The sequence below is a fragment of the Ursus maritimus genome, unplaced genomic scaffold, assembly GCF_017311325.1.
Source record: "Ursus maritimus isolate PB19 unplaced genomic scaffold, ASM1731132v1 scaffold_19, whole genome shotgun sequence".
NCBI classification, from domain to species: domain Eukaryota; kingdom Metazoa; phylum Chordata; class Mammalia; order Carnivora; family Ursidae; genus Ursus; species Ursus maritimus.
The window spans coordinates 1,471,233-1,492,842 of NW_024424341.1; the positions used below are offsets into that span (position 1 = coordinate 1,471,233).

The 21,610-nt window shown below is 61.5% G+C and overlaps 1 long non-coding RNA gene across 1 annotated transcript in view; it reads right to left on the reverse strand.

Moving 5' to 3' along the window:
• The window catches only part of LOC121103397, a 30,946-nt gene extending 13,746 nt beyond the window's left edge, over window positions 1–17,200 (reverse strand). Inside the window, exons 1-2 of the long non-coding RNA XR_005835558.1 lie at window positions 16,980–17,200; window positions 10,215–10,286 (exon numbers count right to left, since the gene is read on the reverse strand). This is a non-coding gene — a long non-coding RNA (uncharacterized LOC121103397). The remainder of the gene's footprint in view (window positions 1–10,214; window positions 10,287–16,979) is intronic.
• Window positions 17,201–21,610: the final 4,410 nt, after the last annotated feature.

Here is a 21,610-nt window from a genome sequence, read left to right on the forward strand (position 1 = left end):
AGGGACGAGCCCTTCTCACACCACCTGCTCTCCGCTTAGCCTCCCCTGGTGAGGCTCTGGGCGGAGGGATCCAGGCAGACTCAGGGGCCATGGAGCTGAACCGGGAGGGCGGAGGCTGGGGTCTCCAGGGAGTGGGCAGACGGCGGGCCCGAGGAGCCATCCGCACAGAACGCCTGAGCCCAGAGAGAGAAGAGTGGCCCAGCTCCTCTCGTCCCAATGACCGTTCGTCTCACCCAGCAAGCATCTGCGAGCGCCTTCCGTATGCACAGCCCTGACCCCACGTGCCCCACCGAAGAGGGACAGTGACGCCTTCCCAGCCCCGGAGCCCAGGAACATAAGCAGCTGTGAGTGGAGGGAGGCGGCGGGATGCGCGCTCCTCGTCAGGGAGGAAAGCCGGAAGCCAGAGTGCCGGGAAGCCGGCAGGGTGGGCCACGCATACTCAGCCAAGGGAAGCAACCGCTGAAACAGATTTTTTAGGACACACGAAGCACCACATTTAAATATATTTGCTCTTAGAAAAACAAAAAAGGAATGAACTTTATCTTGAGAGACTCTGTCAGCCAGATTCAGAGATGAAATATTTTTACCATTAATACCGTCTGGGCGCATATGTAACTGTTGTGTAAGGGCCTGGGGCCTCCCCAGGCAGCGGCAAGGACAGCGGGTCAGATGGCACGTGGCCAGACCTCTGCCCCGCCGTTTCCGACGCCTGCCCTGCTGTCGGTGACATTCTGGGTCTCCTGCCACCAGGACACCTCCCGGTCAAGATCTCCGTGCTTTCCGTGGGCCCCGTGGGAAGAAACCACGTGTGAGCTGGGCTTGGCCATGCCCAAGGGGAGGCTTCTTTGAGCCTCAGTTTCCCTGTCTTTAAAATGGGCACAACACTGCCCCATCACCCGTGCTATCGTGGGGATGAGGGCCTGGAAGTAGCTGGTGAGCTAGGACTGTCACCCTGACGACAGTCCCCCACACAGGATGCTGAGCCCTGAGCGGGACCTGGAGGGGCCAGAGGGGCAGGGGCGAGACCCATTTTCCACCGACCCACGGAAAAGGCGTGCAGAGACAAAGCCATCCTTGCCAGGGACGCCCGAGGGGATGCCACACTGACTCACGGCCGACCCCCCAACAGGTTCCCCCGACGGCACCTGGGGATTCCTGACCCGCAGGCCCTCCACGTGCTGCACGCGGACGTGTTCCGGAAGAATGACCGGCCTGTATGTGGGCAATGCCTGTGTCCCCACCCCAACTGCGTCTCTCGTGTGAGGCATGCTCCCAATGGCTTTGCTCTAGTGAATGCTCTTGGGGTCACTGTGGAGGCCGCCACGGGGCTGGGACTCCATAAGGCAGGCCACGGAGGACTTGTCTGTGAAGTGTCCCCAGGACGCTGGCCCTCCCGTGGCCAACCGCCAAAGCGCCTGTGTGTGCCAGGCCCAGCGGTGCCGTCAAGCGCTGTCGAGATTCACCGAAGGACGCGCACCCTCTGCCCTGTTGCGTTCCGGCTCGACCGAGGAAGAGAAGGCCAGTTCTGGAATGGCCGAGGCCAGAGCCGGTGAGGCGACAGGCTTGTGCGGGGACGTGGCTCTGAGCTTGGGCGCAGCGATGGACAGCTCCACCCACCGTCTCTGTACGCAGTGGACGGCTTCCAGGAGGATCGGCAGCCTTGCTCAAATCAAAGAGGCCTCAGGGCCGAGGGAGGTCATCCGGCCGCAAAGGGGAGACAGACCAGTTCTTTGTCCAGGTCAAACAACGCAGGTGTAAGGGAGCTCCAAACAGAGCTTCCTGGGCGGGCCCGGGCAGCAGACCGCCCCTCTGGGAACGCGGTGGGCACCTATCTCCGTGAGCCGGGAGGGGAGTCCCGAGGTGTCACAGTTGCGCCAGGCGCTTGCAGGGTCCACCCCTGGCAGACGGCCACCCGTAGGCAGCTGCAGCCCAGGGAGTAGAAGCCACGGCCCCGAGGCCCCTCCCTCAAAGCTGAGGGCGCGAGGCGGGGCTGTGTGGGGAGCCCGAGGTTCCCCACACTGGGCGCTGTGGTCAGGCTGGTGGTGGGTCAGAGGATAGTCCTGTTCACAGGTGTGGTTTTAGAGGATCTGGACCTTTTACGAATCTGAGATGACAGAGAAGGATCTGCTTTCTGGCCCCATGCGCCCCCAGCGCCCCGAGCTCACCCTCCTCCCTTCCATTTGCTCAGAGCAGGACCTCGCTTTTGGGTGCCAAGCCCAAGGAGAGGTGCAGATGGGGGGTCCAGAGTGATCTCGTCTGATAGCTTCTGCTCCAGCTTGCTGAATGCTCCCGGAGGGGCACGGATCGCACGCTCAGGAGAAGCCGCGGGAAGAGTGGGCGTGGATGGCGGGAGGGCCTGTCACACGGGGGCCGTCACCCCCGCCAGGTGCCTGTGAAGCACTGAGGCATCTCGATGGCACTTGTATGCGCCCCGTGTGCCCGCAGGCCATCAGCAAGACCAGGGACCCACGCACTGGCCGCCAGCTCCTGCACCAGCCCTCCCCCTCGCCGGCCACTGGCTGGCATGCACACCGAGCACATGGTTCCTGCAGGGTAGGGCCGCCGTGCACGGGAGGGCGCCTGGGGCCGGGGGCCATCGCGGGCCGGAGACAGACAGGCGGCTGTTTGCTGAGAGCCGGAGTTTGGGAGACACGCTGGTTCCACAGCAATGTTTTTGCGTCTGACCCAATCGGCACCAAATGTCCCCACGTCCAAAGAGCGGCACTGCCAGCCACGTCGGAGCCGACGTCTGCCCCCACCCCCACGCAGCTGGAGCCCACCCGCACCCCTGGGCCCTGGGAGCAGCCGGTAGACGGCCCGCGCTGGGGCCTTGGGGCCGTCACAACACATCAGGGTCGCCGGTGAGGAAGGGAGGCTGCAAAGGCACCGCCAGGTGGGGCCACTTCCTGCCCTCGAGAGGCAATATCCTCTGCAGAGCAGAGCCCGAGGCAGGGCTCAGCAAGCCCAGGCCGCGTGGATGCGGGCTGCAGGGCGTGCCAGACGTCATCTGTGCTTTGACAGCAGACTCCGTGTCTGCTGCTGTGTCCGGCGTGCAGGGAGCACGGGCGGTCACGGTCATGTCCCCACGTCTCCCTCCTGGAGACGGGTCTCTCTTGGCACAAGTCCTCCCAGCGCCACAGAGCGCAGCGCCGGACAAGGTGCACCGCCAGGCCTCGTCTGGAGCCCTCCCCGTGTGTGTCTGGGGTGTGCCCGGGGCACAGCGTTGGGGCGCACCGCGGAGGCTGGTCCGCAGACTGATGCTCTCGGACGGCAGCTCTAATCACAGCCCGCAGACAACGGAGCCGTCCGGCCGACTCATTAGCGGAGGGACAGCTCAAGCCTCCGGCGTCCTTCCTGGGCCTCAGCCCTGCTGATCCCGGGGCCGAGGGGCTCTCACTGTTACTGTGCCTCGGGATGACGCAGCAGCTTGGGCTGTGCTTGATGGGAACTCGTTCTTCAGTGATTACAAGGCCCTGCTGTTTACCCTTAGAACATAGCCCCCGTCTCCTCTGTGGTGCCCCCAGTGTTGGGAGATCTGCCTAAGTGCCTTTAGTGTACGGTCACTCACTCACCTCCTCCCTTGCTCTTTCCCTGGACGGACAGGTGTTTATTAAGAACTGGTCTGCAGAGATGGCTCAGGCCCAGGTTAAGGGGCTTCCGGAGCTTCTAGAGGAGGCCGGTGTTTGTTTTTAGCCCCTGGTCCCTAAGGGGCCCTGGGGAAGGGAGTCAGGTCACCAGGAAAGGCTTTATGGGCAGGCGGCCTCTTCCTCCAAAGAACACGCTGCCCAATAACGCAAGTGTGTCTTGCCCGTGTCCTTGACCAGACTGGGAGTTCTGGAAGCAGGGGCCACAGACCCAGCAGAGTACTGGGCAAAAACCATTTGATGGCATTGAATGAGCGGGTTTGCAATATGGCACAAAAGGCCAAGCTTACACACCCTAACCACAGGGGAAGCAAGGAGACAGCACTAAGCAAGTATTTGTGGAGGGAGGGAGGGAGGGAAGGAAGGAAGGAGGGAAGGGAGGGAAAGGTAGGGAGGGAAGGCGGGAAGGCAGGAAGGCAGGAAGGAAGGCTCCACCCACTGACCCATCCATCCATCCATCCATCCACCCATCTAGCTATCCATACAAATATTAATACACCCACCCACTGACCCACCCACCAGTCCACCAGTGGATCTATCAGTTGTTGATCAATCTGTCAATCAATCCCCCATCTGTCTACCCATCCACAGACCCCAGTCAATGCCGGAGAAAAAGGAAAGTGGGATTCCTGTTTCTGGTGGCCAGTAGGGCCCCTGCCATTGATCTCATCATTCTGTATGAAGAAGGAAGACCGTGGGCCGGAACTGTCAGGACTGCTCTTCCGAAGGACTGTGTCTAGGGGACCAGGGGAGTCAAGTTCAGGTATGTGTGGATGCAAATCAAATTTAGCTGGAATAACATGTTTTCTAACAGGCCGGAGGTGCTGATACACGGGAAAATGGCCTAGGGTCATGACCAGAGAGCCCTGGACACTTGCCGGACACCGTGTGGTCACAACGGCCAGTCTGCAGAGGGGCACACTTGGTAGTGGGTCTGGCCTCTCAAGCAGGTGCGCCGAGGTCCAAGGGCTTCCGCCCGCCCCCACATCAACCCCCACACCCAGCATCCCATTCCCTCCCATCCCCACCTTCCCTCGGATGTGATGCAGGGTCTGGTCCTTCGCCGTGGCTCGCCCACCGCGCTTTCCAGTGAGGCGCTGCCAGACTTCCCACCGCAGCCCTGGGAGGTGGTTCTATCAGCCGCTTGCGTGGAGCGGAGCGTGGATGCCCAGAGAGGCTGCTTCTCGTTCTGGATTCTCGCAGGATGCTGGCTTGGGCCTCACCGGCCAGAGCCCGACCCACTGTTACTTCATTCACTCGCTCCCTCACTCATTCATTCTCTCATTCCCCAGACGGGGACTGAAAACCTGTGGGGTGCCGAGCCCCGTGCAAGGCCAGACCCGCCCGACAGGGCACCCCCGGTGGCTCAGCCTGGGGGTGGGGATGGCGGTGGCCAGACAGGAACCGGTATCAACATCCGCTCACCGCGCACCTGGGAGCGCGCATCCTTTACGTTCTCACCATTCATTACAGTGAAATCATCATGAAAAGACAGAGCCCGAAAATGTTTAGGAGTCCCTCAGGAAGGGAAGGACTCAGTCTTGACTGTGCTGCCGCCCGGGGCTTTGAACTGAACTCCGCTAGCTCCCTGTGAAGCTGAGCACAGCCCAAAATGTCACGGCCCCTCTGCAGCCAGGGGCGACAGGTCGGGGGAGGGGCATCACCGGCCCTGTGGGGACATCTTCCAACATCCTCCCCTTTTCTGCAAAAAAATGTATCTTTATCCCCTGCCGTGGGCACAGTTCAAGAGGAAGTGGGACGTAGCCAAGAGACAACGGTGAGATCAAGAGCACAGGAAATTTGCCTTTCATCTGAAAACCCATCAGCTGGGGAGGAAATGCAAGCCGCGGCTCAAGAGCACATATGAGTTCCTGCTGGCGTGAAGGAGCCCGAGGCCACGGCCCCCATCGGCGGGAAATGCCTCATCTCTCTGGGACGGAGTCACCCCGCCGACGGCCGTCCCGTGTCCACTGCTGCCATCTGAGCTCCAGGGGAGTGCCTGGCGGCTGTGACTCGGGAACACGGGGCCGCCCCCACCCCGCGTTCCGAGACGCCCCAGGCTCCGGGCACTCAGGAATGCCCATGGCCTTCAACGACAGAGTGAGTTATTTTGGCCAGAGAAAGCAATTTCCTGGTAGGCAATGTTGCAAGGGATCCCCTCCCCCACCATATAAAGCGTGCAACCCACGTGTGGTTTGGAAGGTTGCATCTTTGGTCCACGGATCCCGATGAGAAGTCAGCTGGCTTGTGCACTTCCAGTGTCTGTTCTCAGGATCCCGAGGAGCACCGGCCGCGGGAGAGCCAGGCACGCGCTGGCCCGCATGCACCCTCCTTCGGAGTCCGACACCCGTAGCAAGGCCCCACCTCCATCACTCTCTCAAGCCAGGCTCTTGTCTCTGCCTTGGTTTCTTCGCTTGTAAAAGGAGTAAAGTGATACTGATCCCTTTGTGTCTCTGTGCAGACTAAGGTTCCTTGGATGGTGGTCACTGCCCCAGGTGGAATAGGAGGTGGGAAGTCAGGACACCTGGGCTGGGTCTTGCTGGGCAGTCTCTGGGTCTCCGTCTCTCCCTATGACAGGGGGCCGTGTGGGTGGCATCCAGGGTCCCTCCTAGCTCCAATATTCTAGGATTCTCCTTGATGGTGGCTCGTTTCTGAGTCATCGTGGAGTCCTCCAATATACATACTAGTTCAGGAATAAACACGCGAGTACACACCCAAGGAGTAATGCAGAAAATAAGGATTGTAAGGTTACAAGAAAGAAGCAATGGCTTGGGATTGAGGAGGCTGGGAAGGCTTCCTGGAGGAGGTGGAAATTGAATTTAGCCTTAAAGACTGATAAAGTTTGGATGGGTGTAGGGGGAGGGAAGACACGATTTCTCATCCGAGCCTCACAGAGCTCTTTCCTGTCCTAAATGACATGTGTTTATAATTGCAGCAAACAGGTAAACTAAATAAAAAGTGAGACTTGCCACCATTTCTTAAAGCGGAGAGGAGGGTGTTCACCCTCAGATGCCTCTGCTGTGGGGCCTGGAGCCCCGTCTGCCCCCTGGTGGGTGTGGGCAGAGGTGCAGCCCCCGGAAGTGCCGGGTGTGGCTGGTGCAGGGCTGCACGCATGTCCTGTGCACGCGGCATCCACGAGCACGCTTGCGCCGACACGCTCTTGCACGGCGGGGGCTCCGGGTGTGCTAGCGGCTTTGCCGGCAACGGTGACACACTGGAAGCTCCCCCGTGTCCGTGGGCGGGAGGACGGGGTCAACAAATGGAACAGTACACGGCGGTGAATGTGCTACTGACGGCTCCCAGACCCACCCCAGAAACACCATTCTGTGCAGTAAAGCGAGGCACAGAGGGGGACACCCCTGGAGGACACCGCGTTAGTACCTCGCAGCAACGACGCGGGGCTCAGGGACACTGTCTGCTGGCAAAGCCAAAGAAAGCAAGAGAAGAGGAAACGCATTAGGAGCGTGGCTACCTGCAGGGCAAAGCTGAGGGCAGGCAAGTCCCAAGGAGCCACAATGGGCTGGTGGCAGCTGTGTCTTGGCTTGGGGGGGAGGAGCACAGCTCTCCTGGCTTTGCGTGTATTCCCTGGAATGTGGCAAACTTACCAAGACAGGATGGGTAAAGGGAGGGCAGGCCAGGGGCCTTCCGGCAGCCTGTGCCGCGGGCCACACTGGGGGCACTGGGGGCAGCACGGAGGGCATGAGGGCATTTCTTCATTGCTTCCCAAGATCACAGCAGCTCACCTGGGCGTCAGGTGAGAGATGCCACATCCTCCATGCAGACACAGTATCCCCTCCCACACCTGCTTGAGACAAAGCGCCAGCAGGGGCCCAGGCCAGGTGTGGGGAGACAGCTGTCTGCAGCCCCCAGGTGCCCAGGAGCCCAGGAAGGCAGGAGGCTGGCCCCTGGGGGAGGTCGCAGTGAACAGGCAGGTGCAGAAAGCACCTGGGGGGTTGAGATCACCAATAACAACAGATTTTGGGAACGAGGCCCACGGTCCTGGGACTCAAGGAGCACGTCCATTGTGCCACGTGGGGAGGCACCACGGAATCCTCAGTCCTAATCTATAAAGGGCTCTGTGGGGAAGGACAGGGGAGCAACTGGGACCCGTGGCCTGTAGGAGTTCAGCCACATTAGGAGGGACAGGACGAGCGAGATCCCCCAAGGACCAAAGGCATGGCCATCGCAGGAGAAGAATCACGTCTCCGGTGGACTGACCGGGAACACCAGGCATTAGCACATGTAGACGGTTCAGACATAGAAAGGAAATGCTGGCATCGCAGACCGCATGTCGCCTGCGGGCTGAGCTAGCCACACGGGCCGCACGGCCTGACCGCAAGTCAGCTGGAGGCCCTGCACATGTCAGATAGGTGTCCTTGTCCGACACCTGCAGCCCTGCCCTTCTTGCGGCTGCAGCCCCCCAGCCCCCCCACAGGAGCAGGTGCCCAGCCCGGGCTCCGACCACAGGGGCAGATCAGGGATGGGCCCCTGGTTCTCGCCCCTGGCCCCGGGTGGCGGCGACTCGTGGGAGCCCCAGCAAAGCCTGGGGACAGGTGAGGGAGAACCATACCTGAAGGCATCGCTCGGCTGAAAGACTGGTGCGGCAGAGCCACAGATTTACCGCGGCAGCCCATGCTGCCCTTACAAGTGTCAGCCTCGTCATCCCGCTCTCTGCCCGTCGACCCATCTTAGTCTTCGGCACATTTCAAAGGAAAGACAGACAGCCACGTGCACCCTCCCCGAACGCTCCAGCACGCGGGACATTAACTAGAGTTCAGTGTCACTTACGGCTTCTTTTAGGGGAAATTCACATACGGTGAGGCGCACATTATAACTGAACCCATCAGTGGGTCTGAGAAAGGCGCCAGGCGTGACTCAAACCCCGTGGGGATGGGGATGGCCGCCGGCGCTCCAGAACGGTGCCCATGCCCCCCAGCCCGTAGCAAAGCCAGCCACTCGCGGACCACTCAGCGTTCACTCCAATAAATGTCAGAGGCTGACAGACCATTTGTGCGGCCGTGTCCTGAATCCCTAGAAACGAGAAGATGGGTCGGCAAGTCTCCTGACATGCCATGTTGGCCACAGTCCTGATGGAATTGCACAGGCCCTGCTCGTGCCCTTTAAGCTGAATGTCAAGGTGCTTTGGATCCTGCCTGCCCACCGGGAAGCAGTGCCCCGCCGGGTCACCCCATGACCCCTCACAAACCTTATCAGAAGGGAGTCCGGGCAGCCGCTTTCCCAGGATGGGATTTCACAGATGCAGGAAACAGCTGCTGTGTCCCCTTGGGACCCCGAGATGGGGCTGCTACTTGCAGCAGGGAGCCCGCTGTCGTGGGCAGGAAGCATTACACGTTTACGGTCAGGTGCTTTCTTGTGGCACTTTGCCTGTGCCACATGCGGCCACGTAGACCAACTTGCAGAGACGGGTCTCGGGTCGGACACTGGCATCTGGACAGGTGCTGGCCGGGTGCTCTGCTCGGACCTGGTCACACACCCACCTCCTACCCAGGCTCCCACCGCACACATCGCTCCAGTGCTCCCACAGCATCTTCAGCAGGGTGGACATCGGGATGATTCCCTTCCCAAGGCAAACGGCAAGGCAGGGGGCAGGGGTGCAACCGACAGCACAAGCATGCTCCTCCCGCCCCAAGGCCCAGAGATGACCCTGGGGGCTTCTCAACAGAGCACCGGGGGGCTGCACCCCGCATTCAGGTCCAGCTTCCGATGTGACCCCCATGGCTCAGCCTGCAGTTCAAGGTAAAAATGCAGACCCAGAATCACTATTTCTAACCCGCGTCTGTTGTCCACAACCTCACCCAGCACTGCCTTCCGCCTACCTGTGGACAGAGCCAGCATGGCCTCTGCGCCATTCCCATCAGTCGTCCTGGACCTGGCGGAAGACCGCTTCCCACCCTCGGTGCATTCTGAGAACTATTCAAATGTCTGGTCACACCTCTTTGTGACCACCGCAAAGCGTGCACCAATGTCAGCTCCACTCTGACCATGCGTCAACATCCACATAGACTAACCCACGTACCTGCATTGGCTCCATGCTGACCACGTGCCAACCACCACACAGGCTAACCCACGTACCCACGTCAGCTCCATGCTGACCACGTGCCAACCACCACACAGACTAACCCACGTACCCACGTTGGCTCCACGCTGACCACGTGCCAACCACCACACAGACTAACCCACGTACCCACGTCGGCTCCACGCTGACCACGTGGCAACATCCACATAAACTAACCCACATACCTGCATTGGCTCCACACCGACCACGCGCCAACCACCACACAGACTAACCCACGTACCCACATCGGCTCCATGCTGACCACGTGGCAACATCCACATAAACTAACCCACGTACCTGCATTGGCTCCACACCGACCACGCGCCAACTGCCACACAGACTAACCCACGTACCCGCGTCGGCTCCACGCTGGCCGCGTGGCAACGCTAATGCAGCACTAACCGTGCACAGTATGACCCGTGACAACAAGTGTCAGTAGAATAAGCAGGATGTGGCGCCAAATCAAACTGTAGATAGAAGAGGACACTCCTTACCTTTGTGAGCCCCGGTCACAGCTGCGACTTCCACCGGTCACCGTCCACACCGCTGTCAGCCCCCAGCAGAGCCTGTGGATTACAAGTGGGTATTTAGATGGAAAACCCCAAGCAGCAGCAGCAGCAGCACAGCCAGTCAGCCTCAGAGCCGCACACTCCAGACCCGTGCGGAGGGACAGGGTCCCGCTGGATGGCCCCCCCCACGGGTCACCCTCCCTGTCCCCAGCCCAGCTCCACGTCCGTGACCCAACAGTGTTTGCATTTCCCTGCACACTGCCAGTGTCCCCGCAGACCCCCGTGGCCAGCAGGCCGCCTGCAGGCACAGTGTGGTCGGGCTGCTCCTGCTCCCAACACGCCTTTCTTCTGTTTCTCACCCACGTTCTCGGCAGAGATCTAATGTGCTCTTGTGCTCACTGCATGGCAGCCCTGGGAGGAGGGGTGTCCCTGTCCGCCCCCCTCCCCACGGGTGTCTGCTCACTGCCCTGTGCAGGGCCCCCAGCCTGGGGAGGGGCTCCTCTGCAGGCTTCTGCAGGTGGACCCTCGTCCATGTGGGTCTTTGCTGCTTGGCCAGGCCCCTCGTCCCCTCCTCCAGGACTCCGTGTCTCTGCAGGAGGCCCAGGCCAGCAGCTGTGCTCTGGGCATCTCCCGGGGTCCCCCACCCTCTTGGTTGGTCCTCTGTCAGCTTCTTCATCCTCTCACCGGGCAGCGAACATGGCAAGAGGCTGGATGCCAACCGGACACTTCGTCCCTGTCCACAGTCCCAGGAGGCTTTGGGGGAGGGGAGAATCAACACTGGGACCAACACTTACTCCAAACCCGCATGGATTCAGAGTCAAGAGACCGTGTTCCGTCCCAGCCTCCGGGCGGGCTTCCGGGGAGCCGGCTCTTGCCTGCTTTTCAGAGCCTCAGGCCGTCCATTTAGGATGGCAATGGGAGCCGTGCTGGCCTCCCTCCCAGGACGGCCACCAGGGGGAAGGAAGCCCTGGGGGCTCAAAAAGCTCTGGGAGCCTCCCCAGCCCTGGTGGCAGGTGCGCCGTGGGGACGCCACGGCTCCAACGGTGCTCTCGGGACACTGTCCCCTCCTGCGTCCTCCCCGGCACCCGTCCATCCTGCGAACTCACGCCCTCTGATCTGAAGCGGCCCCAGAGACACATTCTCCCACCCTCCGGGCCTGGTCTTCAGGTCTCAGCCATGTCCTCACCAAGCTGGCGAGTCTATCCTCCTGGGTGCTCGCGGCTCCCTCCACCCTCCGGTGGATCTGGAATCACTCGACCATCGGCAAAACAGAAAACACAGCCGCTTTCAGAGCCCAAATACAGCACGGGCTCCCAACTCATCTGGGGCCTAATTCAGCGTGCCCAGGCCGCCGCGGCCTGCGGGGACACAGGGGCCCTGTCGCTCCAGGCCCCAGACCTCAAGGGAGGACACGCGGCTCTTGGAGACCCCCTGCCTCACTTCCTTCCTTTTCACTCTCTGCACCGGAGGGCGCCGGCGTGCGAGCGTGCGTGTGTGTGCCTGTGCGCGTGCGTGCATCTCTGCACGCATCTGTGAGGAGCCCGGCTGTCTGCGTGGGGCCTGGCGGTGCCCTGCAAGCCCGCTTCCCGCAGCGCAGTCCCGGGACGCCGTCAGGCCCAGGAAGCCGTGCTCTCGGTCCGTGCTGGCGAGGGAAGACCGAAGGCAACGCGGCGAGTCTCCCGCGAAGCTGCAGCCTGTACTCTGCGAGAGCCCTTCCGTGTGGAGAAGTTCCCCGCGTGTGACGGGCACGCAGCCCAGTGAGTGCCCGGCACGTTGTGTTGCCACATGCTGAGCGCCTCACGTAAGCGCAGCCCCCCAGAGGCAGGCCACCCCCTGACGGACGCGGAGTGGGGTGCTCAGCGGGGCAACTGTTCTTGGTGGAATCAGTGTGGCTTCCGTCGTTCAACTGTATGCTTTGGAGAGCCGTCATATTTTTATCCATTTATTTTAGACGGAGAGCCCGAGCATACGAGGGAGGAGGGACGGAGGGAGAGAACCCTCAAGCAGCCTCCCCGCTGCGTGCAGAGCCCCGCGTGCGGCCCGATCCCAGGACCCAGGACCCCGAGATCATGACCTGAGCTGAAGCCAAGAGTCAGGCGCTCAACCGACGGAGCCACCAGGTGCCCCGTATTTTTATTTATAATTGTGGTAAAATATACGTAGCATGAAATTTACCATCCTAACCATTCCTAGGGGTCGACTGCGTGGCATTAAGTGCGTTCACGACGCTGTGTTACCCCCACCGACGGTCCCCACGGCCTGACCTTTCAGCCCCTAAAACGGAAACTCTGTCCCGGTCGCGCACTCCTCTGCGGCCCTGCTCCCGCCGTCTACAACCTGTGTCTATGAATCTGACTCCTCCCGCGACCGCGTGTATGTGGAATCCCACAGGGTTTGTCCCCTTGTGGCGGCTGATCTCCCTGCCGTGATGTCCTCGGGCTTGAAGGTCCCTTCCGTTTTAGGGCTGAGAAATTTCCCACCGTGTACAGCGCGTTCTGCTGACCCGCTTGTCCATCGAAGCACAGGGGAGCTCCCACCCGTTGGCCATTGTGAATTAAGAGGCTGGGAATGTGGGTGTGCAAACAGGAGACCCTGCTTTCACTGCCCGTGGGGGCACACCCAGAAGTGTAACTGGGGGACTGTGCGCAGCAGCAGGACGTGAGGACGTGCTTCTCCACACGCTCGCCTGCGCTCCTTCCTGTCGCTGCCTCCCAACAGTGCCGTCCTGACGGGTGTGAGTGGGGGTTCCATGGAGCTTTCCATTTGCACCTTCCTGATGCGGAGGGACGTGGGGCATCTTCCCGTGTGCAAGACTGACCCGTGTCTGCGTGCAAATTCTGTTGTGTGGACACAGTTCATCTGTCCATTTATCGATGAGCATACAGGCGGTGTCCAGCTGGGGCTAGCTTGGATGGCGCTACGAACAGACGCGTCCCCCCCCAGGAGAGGAATGGCCGGGTCATGGGCAGGGAAGGTGGACGGCTTCCCGGTTCACGGCCCCCACACGTGCACACCCCTTCCACGTCTCCGCGTCCCCCGGATGCTCGGCACGGTTGAGTCACCCCGAGCTGCTGAGCGGACGGCGTATCTCCTGGGGGCTAATAAACCTTTTCCCACGTTTACTATTGGTTTGGATTCCTTCTCTGTGAAACGTATGTTCAACACTTTTGCCCACTTTTCTCTTGGGGTATTTGTCTTTTCCTAAACACATGTGTTGTGCATAACGGCCCTCTGTCAGATGAACGTGTAAGGACGAGACGCTGTTAGGGACAGAACGACCGTGGTCTTTCTGTTCTTTCCCTAATACACCCTCACACCGATCGCACCTAATGGCTTCCACTAGCAACCTCACTCACTCGTTCACCTGCCATTGTGAGCCTGGGCCACATCTAGACCCTGATGCAGCCCCTGCCACACCCCCTCCCCCGGTTTTAGAAACGGTCCTGCTGGGAGGCGGCTTCCCTTCCACACTGTGCAGGCCTCCCTGGGGCTTGCCAGGTTGCCCGCCCTGCATGCACACCGTCCCCAGGAGCCAGGGCAGCTGGCCGCACACCTGTGCCTGTGCTGGTCCCAGCTGCACCGCTGTCCCCGCAGCTCAAGCTGCCTGAGCTCCTGGCCCGCCGGCCCTGGTGACGAGCCACGCCAGTCCCTGCATCCCTGCGTGCTCCATCCACCCTGTAAGAGCAGCGCGACCACGGGGCCCGCTGAAGACAGGGGCTTGCGTTGCTGAGTGCTGCTGGAAGCCAGCCCTGGAGCAGGACGGGCCAGGCCGCGCCTCACCGACTCTTAACAACGCCATAAAGCAGGCTCCGTTACTATTCCCATCTCGCCGATGAGGACCCTGGGGCTCAGAGAGGCGAAGCAAGTCGCCCCAAGCCTCACAGCGAGTCAGTTCAGCGTGGATTCCAGGCTTGGACAGGGACCACACCTGAACAGCCTTACAGCCCGGAGCCGAAAACCGGAATACACGAGCCAAGGAAAGCATGAGAGCTTAGACATCAGCAACCATCTCAAAGCCAGAGGGCTCTCAGTCAGCCTCTGCCCGGCCTCCCAACACGACACGGCCCACCCCGCAACCGGCTGTCCTTCCTGGAAAGGAACGGTGAGGAGTAGGCACACGCCAGGAGAAACCCACCGAGCAGAGGCGCACAGCCGAGCACTCTCCCTGAAGCCAGCGGGACTGCTTCGGGCATCTGGCGTCTCGGTGCGGCTGGGACACATCAGGTCACCTAAGTGTCCGCCGAGCCTCCTGGCCTCGGGGGGTGCAGGTGCCGGGGGTGCGCGCCCCTCCTGCTCACGGTCGGCAGGGGGCTGACGGGGGGCCCCAAGCAGCTTCATCCAGGAGTGACAGCCTCCGTCTCCATGGGGGCTGGCTGGACACGCTGGCCAGAACTTACCCAAAAGCACTGTTAAGACCTGGGATTTCAAATCTGCATGTTCGCTTTGCCTCCAGAGAAGAAAAAGACCCAACAGATGCCAACTCTGGCCGATGGTATATATGCAGAAGAATCCGGGAGAGAAGCGGACTGATGTCTGCAACTTACTTAAAAATGCATCTGGACATTCCTGGACCTTAAGTCTCGGTTTCTAGAAAACACCCTGCTGAGGCACCTGGGGCTGGAGGACGTGGGTCCCATGGCCAGGGCAGGGAGACGGGGACGAGCCTGGGCACCCGTGTCGGCAGCGGCGCGGTGCATCCGTCCCGGTAGGAGACAAGCAGGTCACCTGAGAGGCAGGCGGGCGGCCCCTCCTTACGGTAGCATGCCGAGGAACACAGCATCCCGCAGGAAGATGGGGTGAGGGGTGGGCAGGTGGACAGAGTGACGTGAGCAGTGGGGGGAGAAGCAGGTGCTGGGCGCGAGGGCGCTCAAGGCACCGTTCCTGCAGGTGGTCTGTGAACACTGCCTGTGCCTGTGCTGGTCCCAGCTGCACCACTGTCGAGGGGAGGGGAGTATCTCCGTATGTGGGGAGGGGAGGGGAGAGGGAGACGAACGGGAGGATGAGGATCGGCAAGAAAAGACGACCCGCGGTGCAAATCCAGGGAGGCTGGGGCGAGGCCGCCTCAGTGTGACATTCGCCCCGGGCTGGTCCCCGCCACTCGGTCCACGGCACAGTGGCATTGCGGGCTTTAAGTCGACGGGGGCAGACGGCTCCGTGTCCCAGTGGGGGCTCAGGGGGGCTGTGTGCCCAGGAATCCAGTACAACCCAGAACCACTGGAGCCCCGGGACATGCGCCCAACCTCGCCAGGCTGCGAGGACCGGACCGCACCCTGGACAGTCACCGCGCCCCCTCCTTCCCACCAGAGCCGCAACGATTATCTGACAAAACAGCAGCCTCTCCGTGAGAGTCGAGGCAGCAAACCATGAGAAAGCACCGCCAGCGCCCGCGAACCCACCGCAGAGCCGAGCGGGGCCTTTCGTCAGCAGCCCAGAGCAGCAGAGCAGCTGCTAAACCAGAGGCAGGGGGCAGGGAGCTCCCCAAGGTCGGGGCCCAGACGGAGACTCAGAAGACAAACGGTCCTGGAGCGAGGCACGGGGTCCACAGCAGGGATGGATGGCCAGGCAGCAGGCGGCCGAGGGCTCCCCTTCCTGGAGCAGCGCACATGCCCCCTTCTCAAGGAGTCCCCGTGACCCACATCACTGCTCAGTCCCGGTCAGCCCACCCCATGTCCAGCACATGGTCTCTCCCACACCCCCATCCTGGGAAGGACCCCAGAGCTTCCTCCCAAAGGCAGGGCTGCCCAGCCCCTCCCCTTCTGTGTGGGGGCACAGCTCAGAACCCCTGGAAGCTGAAGAATGGGGCCAGGCAGCAAGCCCACCCGCCCTGGACCAGCGAGGCACTTCCAGACCCGTGATCCACCGGCTTTCTCTCCTCTCCCCTTGGGCTTGAAGCCCAGCGGTCAGTTGGGTTTAAATTATTGGGCACTGCGCCACTTCCACCCCGGGCTCTCTCTAATTAGCCTGGAGGGTCTGAGGGTCCCACGACGCTGGCGCGGCAGCCACGTGGTGGGGAAGAGGTCCTGGACACAGGTGGCGGCCATGTGGGCAGGGCTTTCCTGGAACCCCCACTGCAAGGTTGCTGAGCTGCACCGGACGGACGGCACGCACGGGAAGGCACGTGTCTCGCTTCTCCCCAGGGCTGCGGAGTCGTCCCCCTGACGTCTCCCAAACTACTCCTCCAAAGGCCACAGCCCCCGGGCTCCGTGAAAGCCCGACGTGAGGCGCCCCTGCCTCCTGTGCACCCCTGTGTCCACCTCCGCCCAACGCTGCAGTCGGCTTGAGAGCACCGGGGACTTCCTGCCTTCCCCTGGGCCTCGTGCTCCAGCGTCTGCTGTCTGGTGCCACGAGAGAGGGCAGACGCCAGCACGGTCACCGTTCTCCCCACGGCCGCGCAAGGACAGCGGAGTTCATGTTCAGTGCCCCGTGTCAGCTTCCAAAAACGACACGCTGCTTAGAAGCTTTTGATTGGAGAAGGCAGGTCAGCAAACCCTGTGAGTTCTTTGCAAAGTGAGACCCCCCTCCCCTGTCATCATCGCACATCCTGCACCTTCTGGACCCGCGATGGCTGACGCGGAGTTGCTGGGCTGTTACCGTGTAGGGCGCCGGGCCTCGTACACGCTGTGGCGCTTACCTGAATCCCTTAACACACAAAAGCACCTGGCATCGTAAGGAACACAGCGCGGGAGGGACAGGGTGGAGGGCGTGAGCCTCGGCCCACGGAAGCAGCTCCACGCAGCGGCAGGCGCTCACCTCACTCCTCACGGAAGAGCTGCAAACGCCGCGCTGAGCTACGTGTCCGCGGTGGTGGGCACAGTGCGTGCAGGCAGAGGACAGGCCCGGGGACCAGCGAGCGGAACGGGCCGTGCGAACGGTCAGACTTCGAGCCGTGCGGCATCCAGTCGACCAGCTTTGCCGAAGCCGCTGCCGGCGGGTCACACACCACGTGCGTGGCGCAAACGCGGACGCCCACCGCATACCCTACGGAAGAAGAAAAACATCACATTGGGTTTTATCAAATTTTTAAAATTTGCTCGGTGAAATGCGCTATTAACATAATGGAAAGACAAGCCACCGCCCAAGAGAAAATATCGGCAGATCCTATTTCTGATAAAGGCCCTGTTTCTAGAATATATAAAGAACACGTAAATCTCAACAATAGGGAAATAAACAAGCCCATTAAAAAGTTGGCCGACCTGAGGAGACACTTGACCAAAGGGCTACAGATGGTACATGGACCCCGTCCGTAGGGAGACGCCAGTTAGAACACGCAGACACCACAACACGCCACCGGAGCGGTGGGGACGCGCCACGGCGGGAGCCCTCGCTCACTGCTGGGGGGACAGCAGAACGCCGTGGCTGCCTCGGAAGGCAGCCTGGCGGGGCCTTCAACAGCCAAACACAGACGTACCCCACGTCCTGGCGCTCACACTGCTAGGGACTTAGTCCGATCAACGGGACACTTGTGTTCACACAAAACCTCGTATGTGAACGTTCACGGCAGCTTCACACGCCATCGCCCCAAACCAGACGTAAGGAAGAGGTCGTCCCCCAGGTTCACGGAGACGAGCTTGGTGCGTCCACACGAGGGAACGGTATCCCGTGACCGGCGTGCGCTCTCGACTCACGACACGGATGAGTCTGAAACGCACTTTGCTAAAGCGAAGCCAGACCCCAAATGCTGTGTATTGTACGATTGCGTGGCTGTGACACATGGCAACTCAAAACTGTGGGGCTGGAAACCAGGCCGGTGATGGCCCGGGGCCGGCGGGGGGACAGTGGCCGACTACAGAGACGGGCGGGGGGTGTTCAGGGGGATGCAGTGGTGCTGGGGCAGTGGACACGTGAATCCAAGTATCTGTCCCACAGAGAACGTTCTGTTCACAGAGACTGAACTTCAGTTAACCGACCAGGATGGCGAGAGATCCCAGGAGGGGACGCGGACGGTGCCCAAAACACCTGGCTGTATTATGGACACACACACACACCCTCCCTGAGTGGGGCAGGGAAGAGAGGCGCCGTAGAAACGGACACTAAAGGCTGGATGCTGACGCTGGCAAAGGACTGACCATGCACCGAGACTGTCGTTGGTAGAGCCGTTTCTCGTGGGGACACCGGTTAGCTTTCCACCTGTTCCAGGAGGCCATGGGGGGTGGACAAGGCAGGAAGCGGTGGTGGGTGGGGGAGCCGTGTGTCTCCCCATTGGAGTGGGAGGCCGAGGTCGCCTCCCTGAATACTCGAGAGGCATGGCACTGTGCACGACCACTGTCGGCCGTCCTCATGGTGGCCGTGAACCCGTGAACCGGGCTGGGTGGGTGGCGGGGCCGCACTGCACGGACGGGAAGACGGAGGCTCAGAGGAGCTGAGCTCAAGCAAGACTCCAGCTGCCCTGGAGCGTGAGGCTGGGGCTCTGCTGGCAGGCAGGTGTGGGGCGCGCTTCCCCAGCGCAGGGGATCCCGGAGGTCCCGGGCGAGCCTGCTGTGCTCCCCAAGTGCTTGGATCCTCCCCCTTGGGCCCTTTCCTCTTTCTTGGGAGGATATTAGGTCTCAGAGCCAAACCGGTGAAGTCACACGTGGGGGTTGTTGGGAGGACAGAGCTGGGGTGTAAAACAGCACCTCTGTCCCGTGCAGGAACGGAGGGCACGCGGAGGTCTCTCCCCACCCCTCCTCTCCCTCCACCGTTGCGCCGCTGACTGGTCAGTGTGGGAGGAGAGCCTTGCTCGGTGAGCGAAGGAGGAAGGACGGGGAGGCTGTGGCTCATGGGTACCCAGCTCCCATGATCCCACCAGAAGCACAGCCCAGCAGCTCCGAGGAGGCAGTGCTGTGTGTGGCGTGGGTGCAGGACCGAGGCCAGGCTTGGTGAGGGGCCTGGGCCGAGTTCTAAAAGGAAGAGCGGGAGCTTGGAGACTGAGGCTGAGGGCCCGCAGAGGAGGGGCCATGCAGGGCCTCAGGGCCAGACGGCCAAAAGGGTGGGACCAGACTGGGTGGCCTCCGGCGTGCAGGGGGCATGGAAGGATGGGCGGGATGGAGGAAGTGCGAATGGGTAGTAAAGACAGGGCTTGAATGGGGGGCTGGGGCTGGGAAATATGGAGGCGGCTAGACAGAGGGTGGGGGGCCAGGGCGCCATGGAGCCTCCCCTTCTCTCTGCTGGCTCCTGCATGGGGGAGGAGGCGCGAGGTCTCCCCAGACGCAGAGGGACAGCAGGCACTGCGTCCGGCCAGAGCTCCCAGGGAGGTGAACCAGAGCTGGAAGGGGACCGGGCCTGGGCTCTGCGGGCTTGTGGCAGCAACCCTGGGTCCTGTCTGAAGGACGGCTGGAGGGGCCTGCAGCTCCCTGGGAACAGGGAAGGTGCTGGGTAGGTCAGGCATCCCCATGTGCACCCCAACACTGGAGACCGGGGCCCCCCTGGTCCTCTGGCCACCACGGCCCATAACCACCCGGCCCCAGGCTCCTCCTGCCTCGGGAGCCACAGCTGCCCCAGCACGACCCGGGCGTTCCTCCTTCATCAAGAGAGACAGGGAATCCGGGGGCTCCTCACCGACCAACGAAACGCTGCTGGGGGAGGCCTTGAGGACGGACCTTAGAAGAAGTTGCTGTGTATGGCCAGGCTTCCTGTTCAACCCAAGTCCAGATCTCTCCCCAGCCCCCTGCCCCCCCATCTCATGCTGTGAGTTATCTGTTCAGACTCCCTGGACAGCAAGGGCGTGGAGGTCCTGCCAGAGGCCAGAAGGTCTGCCTGTCCGAGCTCTGCCAGGCTCCCTGCAGCCCCGGCTCTGGGACCTGTTCTCAGTTGCCCACCTCCCGCCCCGCAGTCTGTTTCATCTTCCCTGTGCAGGATTTGTGTCCATCGGCTACGCCCGCTGATGGGGTACATGCCATGGTGCCCCTGGGAGGTAACTTTAAAGCTGTCCACTTCCATCCATCAGCTCCGAAGCAGCTCCCAGCTGCTGACAGCGTGACAGCCAAGCTCCTGAGGAGGGCAGGGCCTCCGCCCCACAGGTGTGCGCCCCCCTGCCCAGCAGGCCCACCTCCTCCCTCCACCCTGCCATCCTCCAGGCAGTGGCCTCAAAGTCCCTCTGCTCAGACAGCTCTCGGCCAGTAGGACCCGGGCCAAGTACCGCCCCTCCGGGAAGACACGGGAGCAGCTGTTCCTGCTTCTCTAAGGGGCCCCCAGGACACTGCAGCTGCCTGGCAGAGCCTGGCCAGAGACAGGTGTGTGACATGCTGCTGCTGAGTCAGCCGGTGAGGCCAAGGGCAGTGGGGATGACTGACAGCCAAGAACCCCAAATCTTCGTGACCTCAGGGATAAAACGGGACAGCCAGCCCCCCACTCACAGGAGCTCTGACATGGGTCCTTCAAAGACATGGGTCCTTTACACGGTCCTGATTGGTTTTCTCCATTTTGGAAGCCTGGGTTCTCTTAGGGGCCACGCCTATGTTTTCACGGACAGCGGTGCTCCAGCTGTCTCTAAGGAAACACATGCCCCTCGACCAAGAAGTCCAGCCCGGTTCCGTGGGTGGGAGCCTGGCCGCGTGGGGCTCGGTGCTGGTCACGCCACCACATGGCGCAGATCCCTTTTGCCAGAAAACTCTGTTTTATTGGACTCAATAATTTCCCAAGATAAACTCCTGAGAGTTTCCGCGTAAGCACTTAGGCCTTTGTTTATGAGAATCTGTGATCCGTTAGGAGTGTTTAGAACCCCCGAAGCTTCCTCCTGCCACCACTGCTCACGGGAGCTCGGCTGGGCCGTGAGCTCATCGGCCTGTCCTTGGTCTTCGGGGACCCAGTTCCCCAAAAGAGAACCCCCAGGGGCAGGAGGGGCCCCTAGGGGACCCCATGGGCTCATGGCTGCCTTTCCAGAGCAGAGGCCTGCCTCGGGCCCTGCACGGTGTCCTCCACTCGCACGATGCACTTTACCACCCCGCCTGGCCTTCCAGCGGCAGCTCAGGATGAGGGTCTGCTCCCGCTGCCCCCACGAAAGCCCAGCTGCTGAATTTGGGGCACCTGCCCTCTCAGCCCCTAACCTGTGGGACTGGCCCCCAGATGCCCCAGCCCTCGGCACCTCTTGGTGACCAGCTGCCCTTCCCACTTTGGGGAACGTTTTTCTGCAAAAGCCTTTGGAGAAGGCCCAGTTCTCCTGCTATTTCAGGCTGTTTTCCTTCCAGCACACATTTCCATTTGGTTACCACCAGGGTGGAAAAGGCCTTCTTCCCTGGATTCCCGCGATCCCAGGATTCCCACTCCTTGAATAAAGCCGAGCGTGGTTTGGGGCAGGAGTAGTCAATATGATCCAGAAGAATGCGAGGGTGGGCAGTTGTGTGCGGCTGGGAGTGCCGGCACGGGGCTGCGGCGGCCCAGCCCGGCAGTGGGGGGGGGGGGGGGGG